General features: G+C 37.2%; 1 pseudogene; it reads left to right on the top strand.

The window, feature by feature from the left end:
• Positions 1-1,770: 1,770 nt before the first annotated feature.
• LOC110314176 lies at positions 1,771-3,474 on the top strand (annotated as a pseudogene).
• Positions 3,475-10,189: the final 6,715 nt, after the last annotated feature.

The following is a 10,189-nucleotide window of genomic DNA, read 5'->3' on the forward strand; positions in this document are numbered from 1 at the left end:
AACTCATTTTAAATTTTAGAGTTGACAGAACATATTAAGGCTGATTAATTGATGATTCTTAAGAAGTATTGTTTTAATGTTCTGCTTCAATGACAGTTGAGAAAAGAAACCTACTTTGTTTGCCTTCATATTTAATATTCATAAAAATTTCTATGTCCACTTTGGGGCTTTATATAGTAAAATGAGCTTAATAGAATGTATGTCTGAATATTCTATTGTCCTTTCAGCGTCACCTGTCAGTAGAGCTGTTTGTAAGGCTCAGGTGTTAAGAGTACAGAAACAAAGCCACTTGTGACAAATCAAGAGGGCCTTCCGAAATCACCTATGAGTTTTATTTTGCTCCAAATATTATATTTCTGTTTTCATGTCTGAAGTGGAATGAAATGTCATAAATGTAGATTATTTCAACATTATATTGAATTTTATTCTAGTAAACATTTTAGAGATAAACATTCCCAATGAATCTTGAATCCAGACTCAACCAGCAACAAAACTGGAATATATAAAGCACTATTTTACGTAGAGCGATTTACTAATTGTGGACACTTTTAATAATTCCTCCAATTTCTTTAAATGCATGTCAAAGGTTAAAATGAAAATGCCATCTATTTAAATTCTATGTGGACCTCGTATTATCTTATGACTTTATTTTAACCATAGTTATAACAAGATTAATGTTACATTGTATCTGTTTTTACATATTAAGATGTGAAAGTTTTTTTCTTCCATCATCATAGCATAAGTATAGGACTGGGAGAAATATCTGTAGAGAAGCTTACTGTATTTCAGCTTTTCCAGTCTTCTAAGTTGAAGTTTCAGTAAAACTCCAGGAAGTCTTAGGCATGCTGCAAGTTCTTCAAAATCACTACATCAATACTGACAGCAATGCATACACTGTTGAAGAACACATACAAGACACCAAACACTATATGATTATTATTTTTCCTTTTCATTTTTGAGACAGGGTTTCTCTGTGAATCTATAGGTGTCCTGGAACCTGCTCTGTAGATTAGGTTTCATTTGAACTCACAGATCTACCTGCCTATGCCTCCCAAGTATTGGTATTAACAGTGTGCACTACCACTGCCTGGCTATAGAATTATTACAAACTATAATCATTTTATCTTTAATCTACCATACCATGATTATTTTATTGCAATGATATAGCATGATATAGCTATCTTATAAAGAAACACACACACACACACACACACACATATATATATATATATATATATATATATATATATATATATATATATATTTGTAGAATATCATAATACCTAAACAATAGTTTTTGGGGCCCAAAAGTCCCTAGCATCTCAGCCTCCATCTTGTCCCTGGGCCATCATCTTATAACTAACATTCTTTCATTTTTTTTTCTATGATCTTTCTTCTGTTCTTGTATTTTACTGGAGAAATTATATGATAGGTTGCTTTCTGGACATTTTACAATGGGGACATTCTACTAATGTCAATGTGTTACCAAGCGATAAAACCAGCTTCGCCTGTGCACCTGGGCAAATACGGTTTGTGGTTTGCAGCTTTATAAGTCCTCTGTTTCCCAAGAGTAAATGAGACTTGATCAGATTATTGTCTTGTCTCCTTCATTTGCATCTCCTTTCCCTTCCAGTCTCACTGACTCTCTCGAAACCCTTGTTGTTTATCCCTGCAGGCCGGGACAAATATTAACAGCCAAGTTATTCTTCAATAAATGAATGGATAAAGAAAATATAATCTGGGGAAGATGGCAGACTCTGTGGCTGGCTGATGAGTAGGCTACAGGGTGAGCCTGGATCCCTGCCCAGAGACCAACCGAGAGTGTGACCGACATGGGGCTGGGGAGTCATGCCCTTTGGTTAGAGACTCAGGTAAATACTAGACAGCATATTTCCACTTGGAGGAAACCTCACCCGGTTTTCTGGGCCTTCCCCTCAGGGTCTACACCATCCAGCTCCATGCTTTGAATCATGCTCTCTGCCCAGACTTCCCTTGCTTGGCTGTCTGGTTTGCTGCTAATTCCACCAGTACAGCCCTGTTGTTTGGGACCCAGCAAGTCTGGGGATGGGCCTTTTGGAGGAGGCCCTGTGCAAGGCCTTCATTGGCCTCTGGAAAAGGAAACAGAACCCTGGGAAGCTACTATGATGCCTGAGCCAGAACCCCACCAAGGTGCAAGCTCAGCAATAACCTGTGGCACTTGGTTGTCTGGTCCACTCTTGGTGTCTCAGTCTACGCCCTCTCCTGTGGAGCAAGCCACACTGCAAGACTTGAGTCAGCTCATCATCCGAAATTGCCCCTCCTCTGATGTTCACAATATCCATGTGTCTCTACACCTTGCAGCCTTACTTGGCTTTCCATCAGTTGGACCACTCATGTGTGCCCTTGAGCAGGAGCAAAGGTCCCATCTCCCTCCAAAACCACCCTTTCCAATCAGCCTGCCATCTATGATGGTCAAAGTTTGGAAGCGGCCCTGAGTTGCCCCTGTTTCCTGTGGTACTCTTGTCAGCATCTGATCAGAAGCCTGGCAGAGGGAAAGCCAGAATTACTGGCTCCTCATGTAATGGTGCTTCTGGCTCAGGACCTGGCCCAACACCTGTTGCAGGAACCCCAACTTCTGCTCATTTCCTGGTGGTTCAGGAAGCCTAGCTCAACGCAAGGCAGTATAGAAGTTGGTCCTGCCCTTTGAGAGGTTGAACTACATGTCCCTGGAGCAGCAGTTTATGCCCTGTCTTGATAGGATCCTGGCTCGGGAACCAGAGGTGGCACCCTTGGCCACAGTCAACATTTTGATGTCACTGTGCCAGCTGCAGTGCTTGCCCTTCAGAGCTTTGCAGTTTGTCTTCTCCCCCAGTTTCATCAACCACATCAGTGGCACCACTCCTTCTCTGATTGTGTTATGCTACCTATCTCTACTCGATACAGCTGTGGAGCTTGAACTCCCAGGATACCAAGGCCCCTGCCTTCCCCAAAGGCAGCGAGTACCCATCTTCCCACAGCTCCTCATTAGTGACCGCGCACTCTACAAATACAGTCACAAGGACACAGTAGTTGAGAGGCTCCACCAGCTGTTAGGGGAATAAAAATACTATCAGGATCGGACTGTACCTCCAACCTACTGCACAGACTTTCTACCCTGTGTGGGTAGTTCTGGTACTGTGCTACCTATGAGGACACAAGACCTCTTCCTGACCTATGCACCATGGTCCTGCCAATAGGAGCAGGCTAGTTTTAACTCCACAACCCAAGACCCTGCCCAAAGGATGGTGCTGGATGCTGTGAGAATTCTGGCATTTCTGCCACAATAGCAGGGTGATGCTGGGCTCTCAGGCTCTGAGGGAGCTACACCTGGGCCTAATGAGCTACCAACTCCTGCTGCTGCCATTTGAAAAACTGGCATCTCAGTGAGGCCCGCTCCAGCTCAAGAGCTACCAGAGGCAAAAGCTTCAGGCCTTATGTTTCCTCTGGGGACCTTAGGATGGCTGAGGGTACACACAGGGTTCAGGATGGATCCCCTATGGGGATGAAGGTGGACAATTTGCACTTTGGCCCCCTGTTATTTTTTCCATTAAAATTCCTTTCCTTCCTGAAAAAAAAACAGAAAGAAAAGAAAATATAATCTACAAACACACTGGAATTTTATTTAACCACATAAAAAGAATGGACTTATGTAGGAAATGAATGCATCACTTGTTGACTGTAATAAGTAAAACCTGTTGGTCTTCCAAATGTATGCATTTGGTGCCTTTTCTTTAATTTGTTAAATCCAGAGGATCAAGAATGAAGCAGAGCAAGGATCATAATTGCTCCATGGGGATGTAAAAGTATAAAATGACAGGAGCAACTGAATAAATATAATGGTGGTGACTTTTTTGACGTATATTGTGTGTGCATCTAGAAATATCATAATAAAATATTACTTTGCTTAACTAATATATACTAAAAAATGAAAAAGACTAGAAGGCAACTATAAACCCTATGATAAGTGGTTTAAAGATCAGTTGCCAGTACCTGCTAAATGCAATGGAAGAGTAGAGAAATCAATGTGTTTATGGTGTTTGAATTAGACAAGTTTACACTGCTTTACCGGGTTACTTAAGACTGTAGAGTTTATAAAAATACTGACTAGAGTCAGATGTTTAATGGATGAAATTTAAAGATTATCCTGCAAATAAGCAAAAATGTGGATAAATTAGTGCCATTTGTGCCACTGTTACACTGATGTTCACACCAGGATAGTCATTAATATAGCAGGCAAGTTCGCAGCTACATTACATTTCTATCTCAGAAAGTTGCAAAGCAACTTATAGCACTATGAAAACTTGATGGCAGGAAGGAAGTTTCCAGATAAATTGTGCTGAATTTTTCCATGTTCTCTGACCAAAATATATCATGTCTTCAGCAATAGGGCTATATTGTGAAGTTCTCGTAGAAAACCAAGAGCAATATTAATAGTCTTCAGTGTTTTGTTGGAATCTAAGACATCTCTAACCAACAACCTAAATGAGATGTATTTTGTACATAGTACTCTGGGCTTTTCTTATTTGGCAACCTGTGGTATGGCAGATTGAATAAAATGTCCTGTGGGCTCATATGGAGTAGCAATATTAGGAGGCATGACCTTGTTGGAGTAAGTGTGACCTTGATAAAGCAGGTATGACCTTGTTGGAGAAAGTTTCTCCCTGGGAGTGAGCTTTAAGATTTCAAATGCTCAAACAAGGCTCAACATTACTCTCTTTCCTGTTGCCTGCTGATCTGGATGTAGAATTCTCAGCTACCTCTCTAGCACTTTGTTTGCCTGTGTGCTGTGCTGTGTCCCACTATAGAGTAAATCCCCTGAACTGTAAACCTTCCCTAATTTAACCCTCTTCTTTATAAAAGTAGCCATTTTCGTAGTGTCTCTTCACAGTTATATAACACTAACAGAGACAAACAGCTTCTGGTAGAAACATTATCATCTATGTAGGGTATCTGCAATTAAACTCTTTATATGAAATGCTCAAAGAATGAATATATAGATATGTGTTAAGCTTTTAAAATATTGGGTTTGTATATGGATGCTTTAAACATCATTTGTGTTAATTACTACTCTTCCCATTTCCATCTCTGTCCAACCCTTTTCTCTCTCCACTTACAACTGTCTCCTATTCATCCCCCTTTTCACACCATATCACCTGTGTTCCACTATTACTCTCTCCCTTAGGATCACTTTTTTGCCCTCCCTTTCAGTGGTCCCATCATGCCTGGTACTGAACATATGGCCAAAGTACGAAAAATACAATAACCAATAAAACAAAAACAAACACAAAAAAACTTTCTGACAGCCAAATTTCCTATAGAACTCAAAAGGCTGATAAACTTCTTCAATAATAATCATAGGCTACATTTTATTAAAAAGTGGCAGTCTTAAAGGTGTCACAGATGTCCACTGAGAATAAGATATTAGTGAAAGAGTCTCAAAGGCAGAATCATACACTGTCTTACTGAGAGTTTTTATTCCTCCACAAAACATCATGACCAAGAAGCAAGTTTTGGAGGAAAGAGTTTATTCAGCACATGCTTCCATATTGCTGTTTATCACCAAAGGAAGTCAGGACTGGAACTCAAGCAGGTCAGGAAGCAGGAGCTGGTGCAGAGGCCATAGAGGGATGTTAATTACCAGCTTGCTCAGCTTGGTCTCTTATAGAACCCAGGACTTCCAGCCCAGTGATAGCACCTCCCACATTGGACTGGGCCCTCCTCCCCTTGATCACTAATTGGGAAAATGTCTTACAGCTGGATCTCATGGAGGCATTTCCTCAAAGGTCTCCTTTCTCTGTAATAACTCCAGCTTGTGTCCAGCTGACACACAAAACCAGCAAGTAACATATACTAATTAGAGAATATATTTTATTCCCCATTCAAGGGAAAATTACTGCTTTCAGGCCCATGCACATGTTAGGCCATCCTCTGACACAGAACTCCACACACTTTCCTTTAATTATTTATTGATAATAGACTACTGAATGTTTTATAAGTTAAAGTTTTATAGTGTGGAACTTCATGCCAACCTAGGTGAATTTAATTTACTACAAAAGATCTAACATGGCCACTGCAAAGAAAAATTATATTTGGCTATAAGGTAAATTGTCTTTAGATGTGAAAAACCAATTGAAAAAAATCTGTAGTTTTCTAGTGACGATTTTTCAAGAGGAAGAGATTTATGAGTCTATCCAGAAAGCATCCCATGTAGAACTTTAAAAACATAAACAAATATATGAAGCAAATGTCTAGTATACTCATCCTAATCTATAAGCTACAGCCAAGGAGCACATATGGTTGTACTAATGTATTGCTATAGATGAGGACAAACTTAGCAATCAAAGACTAATGGAAAAAATAAAACCATTTTGTAATAATTACAAAGCACCTTGAATTTAACACCAGCAATTCCTACTTTGCATAAAAGTGTAACATTATATTTTAATTTCAGTCTATCATTTTATAAGTATCTAAAAAATATCTGGTTTGAGTGTGTAATTAAGAGTAATATCAAAGAATACTCCCCCAAAAGACACAATTACTTTCTCCAAAAGTAAGCTGAATTTGAGAATTCAAGTGATTGAGTTATATTTAAACATGATTTGTGATTATTAGTAGATGTCTAACTAGAACTTTCACCCCTATTGATCAGTATTTATGGTACTGAAAAAAAAAATATTCTGCACGCCACCAGAGGAGAAAAATAACCACCAAATCATCTACAAAACTGTGATCTGCAAGATTGAACTACTTGCAAGATAATGCTTATACAATATAGTCTCAAAAATGTGGGAGTAGCCACCCACACTTTGAATACTTTTCTTATTTGTTTGTTTAATGAATTTAAAACCAAATCCATGAAATAGATTGCTCAGGTAGCTAAGAACTTGAGAACAGATAGGCCATTTACCTTGGAAAAATTAATATTGTTCTATTAAAAGAACATGACAATAAAATAACTCCTAATGACATGTTACTACAAGAAGAGATCTGTGATTACCTCAGTCATTATCATAGAAAATTCCTATCCAGTAGATAGGAATTAACACAGAAACTCAGAATTAGATAATTTGTCAGAGCAAAAGATTTTGGAGTGTTTAGCCCTAAATTTTGTCTTCATCCAAATATTCACCTCAAGAATACAAGAGTTAAGCAGAAGAGGCAGTAGAAAGATTATAATAGCCAATAGGAATAGAGGACACTAAGGAAGACAGTGTCTTCTAGACACAACATGATTAGTCCACATGTAAACTCACAGAGACTGTTGCAGCACACACACATGCACAGTTTCAAGAGAATTCTCAGTGCTGAGAGGTGAAAGTAGAAATGAACTTACAACCCTAAGAACCTAAGAAGCTATCTCCAATGGAAAATTTGCTTTCAAAGGAAAAGTATTCTCCAATGGAACCTTTACTGAGCACATGAACCACCATTATAATGGTGAACCACATGGCCATCAGTAGATAACCATCACAAAATTAACTCAATGGCATTATGTAGAGATATTTTTGTCTCAGGCTGCTTTGTATAGGCATGATTTTTTTTGGTCTACTATATCTTTGCTTCACAATTTCATTATGGCTCATAATTTTGTGTTTTATCTGTTTTCATTTTGTCTGTGCATGTGTGTGTGTGTGTGTGTGTTTCATGTTTTATATTTGTCTTTTAATTCTGGTTTTTGTTTTGGTTTGCCTGTTTCTTTTTTTCTGAAGAGAGAAAGAAAGTATATGGTAGCAAATGGATAGGTAGCTAGAAAGATCTGGGAGAAGTTGGGGAGGCAGAAACTGACTATAATATAGTGTATGAAAAAATTATTTTCAAAATAAAAAAATTCTTCTCGCTACCTGATGACCTGATGCCTAGGAAATTTTAAGATTAAATAACAAATACTTGTTCATTAGTTAAATACTAGTAAGAAAATAATATTAAAATCACTTACATTTTCTATTGTTTCTCAGGATAAACACTTGAACCCTGTAAGAAGGTAAAGTTCTTAATAAAGAAATCAACCCAGTCATATATGCTCAAACTTCTAATACAAATTTGTTCAGGTTTTTCAAATTCCGTAAATTTCATTTTAGTATTTTGAGATTTTACATTGCATAGTTGAAAATCAAAATATGTGAAGCATTATGTTACACTATTTTTACATTCTTACCCATTTTCTTCTTTCTGATTATCCACATAGATTTTTTGTGTTTGCTTACGGTGTAACTTTTAAATTATAAATGAATTTTTACTCATACTGTTACAATTAATTTCTTATATGATACAAAAGACTATGTAGACATAAATTAAACATAGGTACATATATAAAAAGAGAGACAAATAGATGTGCATCATAGTTATATACAAATTTATCATGAATTTTCCACATTAGAATATAGTACTTTTATCTAACTGGGTAATAATTCATTGAATTGATGCCTCATTACTTACATATTTCCTAAATTAGATAAAAATTAATACTTTATTACCAGAAATGTCATAACTATTAAAATTGTTTGCCTGTATAATTTTATAAATGTTAACAAATCCATAAAACTTTTTCACAAATTAGTAGATAATGGAGTAAATCTGTGAGTTCTTTTAAATATCACCAGTTTGTTGCTCAGTCTTTAGGAATTTTCTCATAGCTGCGGGCAAAGGATGTCCTCAAGCTTCAAATGTTTCTCATTTATAGTTATACAATACAAGCTTCTTAATATGATTAAATTTATGCAATTGTTTTAAAAATATTTTTTGTTTTGTGTAAAATATAAATTAACATGCTCTTCTTGTTTACTGTCCAATTTTTAAACATCATTTTAAATTAAATATAATTATATCACATCCCTCTCTCACTTTTCTCCCTATAACCCCTACTAGGTACCATCTCTTGAACACTACCTACGTTTCCCCTACTCTCAAATTGCTGGTCTCTTTTGTCTTTGATTAATATTTTTATGTACACATATCAAGATATGTAAGTATACAAATACACAAATAAAACCCTGGTGAGTTCACTTTTGTTGTTTCTGTGTATATGGTTTCAGGGCTGACCATTCTGTATTGAACAACCTATAATGAGCCTCATCCATGGGACTAGTTAACTTCCTCTAATAGTCATTACTTTATCTGTAGTGTTTGTCTAGAGGTGAGACCCCATAAACACTTTCTGCTTTCATGTTAAGGTGCTTTTCATTATTGCCATTGTTCCAGTCTTGTTTATGCAGCCATTTCTAGGAGAGACAGTTTCATAGCAGAATTCTTCCTATTCTGGTTCTTACACTGTTTCTACCACCATTTTCTGATGCTTGGTAAACCATATATACAAGATATATGATGTAAATATGCCTGTCTGGGCTGTTCTCCACACTTTGCATTGATACCTGCAATGCATCTAGTTGTAATTTTCTGTGATGATCTTCATTTTCAGTAAAGGGTAGCTGATTTGATGAGGAGCACTATCTACATTTATCTGTGAGTATAAGGATAAAGTTTAGAGCATACTAACCAGATGTGTGTAAAGGAACTATGTGCAGAGGGACTTTAGAGAGGGGAAAATAACAGATCACAGGTGATGTAAAGTAAAAAAGTGAAGAAAATAGGGGAAGCTCTATCTGGGGATAAAGAAGAGAGGTCAATTCATTAGAAGGAAGAATAAGGGACAAGGAAAATGATGGTTTGATGAATATGTTATGTGTACCTGAAATTACACAAAACACATATGTATGCTTATACACATTCTCACACACACTCAAGGCATATATGTGTATGTACACACAGAGACAGACAGACAGACAGACAGACAGACAGACACACACACACACACACACACACACACACACACACACACACACAAAGGGAAATTAAGTCACTTGGATAAACAGTGCTCCCCACAAGTACCACAGACTAACAAAAAACCCAGTGACAGGAAGAAACAACACTCTTTCACCATGGGTTGTTCATCCATCAGTGGTTGAGGGTGGGCACCTATTGCTGAAGCTATCACAAGGTACACACTCCTCGCTACTTAACATAAATATCAACTGAGACGTTGTTTTCAACCATACAGCTTTCATGTTACCAAAAAATTATCTGCAAGCTTCCAGGGGACAGATACAATAGTCCTACCCAGATGCAACATTTATCAATCATGAAAATTAGCATTATTACAAGATATCCATAA

This window comes from Mus pahari, chromosome X (genome assembly GCF_900095145.1).
Source record: "Mus pahari chromosome X, PAHARI_EIJ_v1.1, whole genome shotgun sequence".
Classification (NCBI taxonomy): Eukaryota; Metazoa; Chordata; class Mammalia; order Rodentia; family Muridae; genus Mus; species Mus pahari.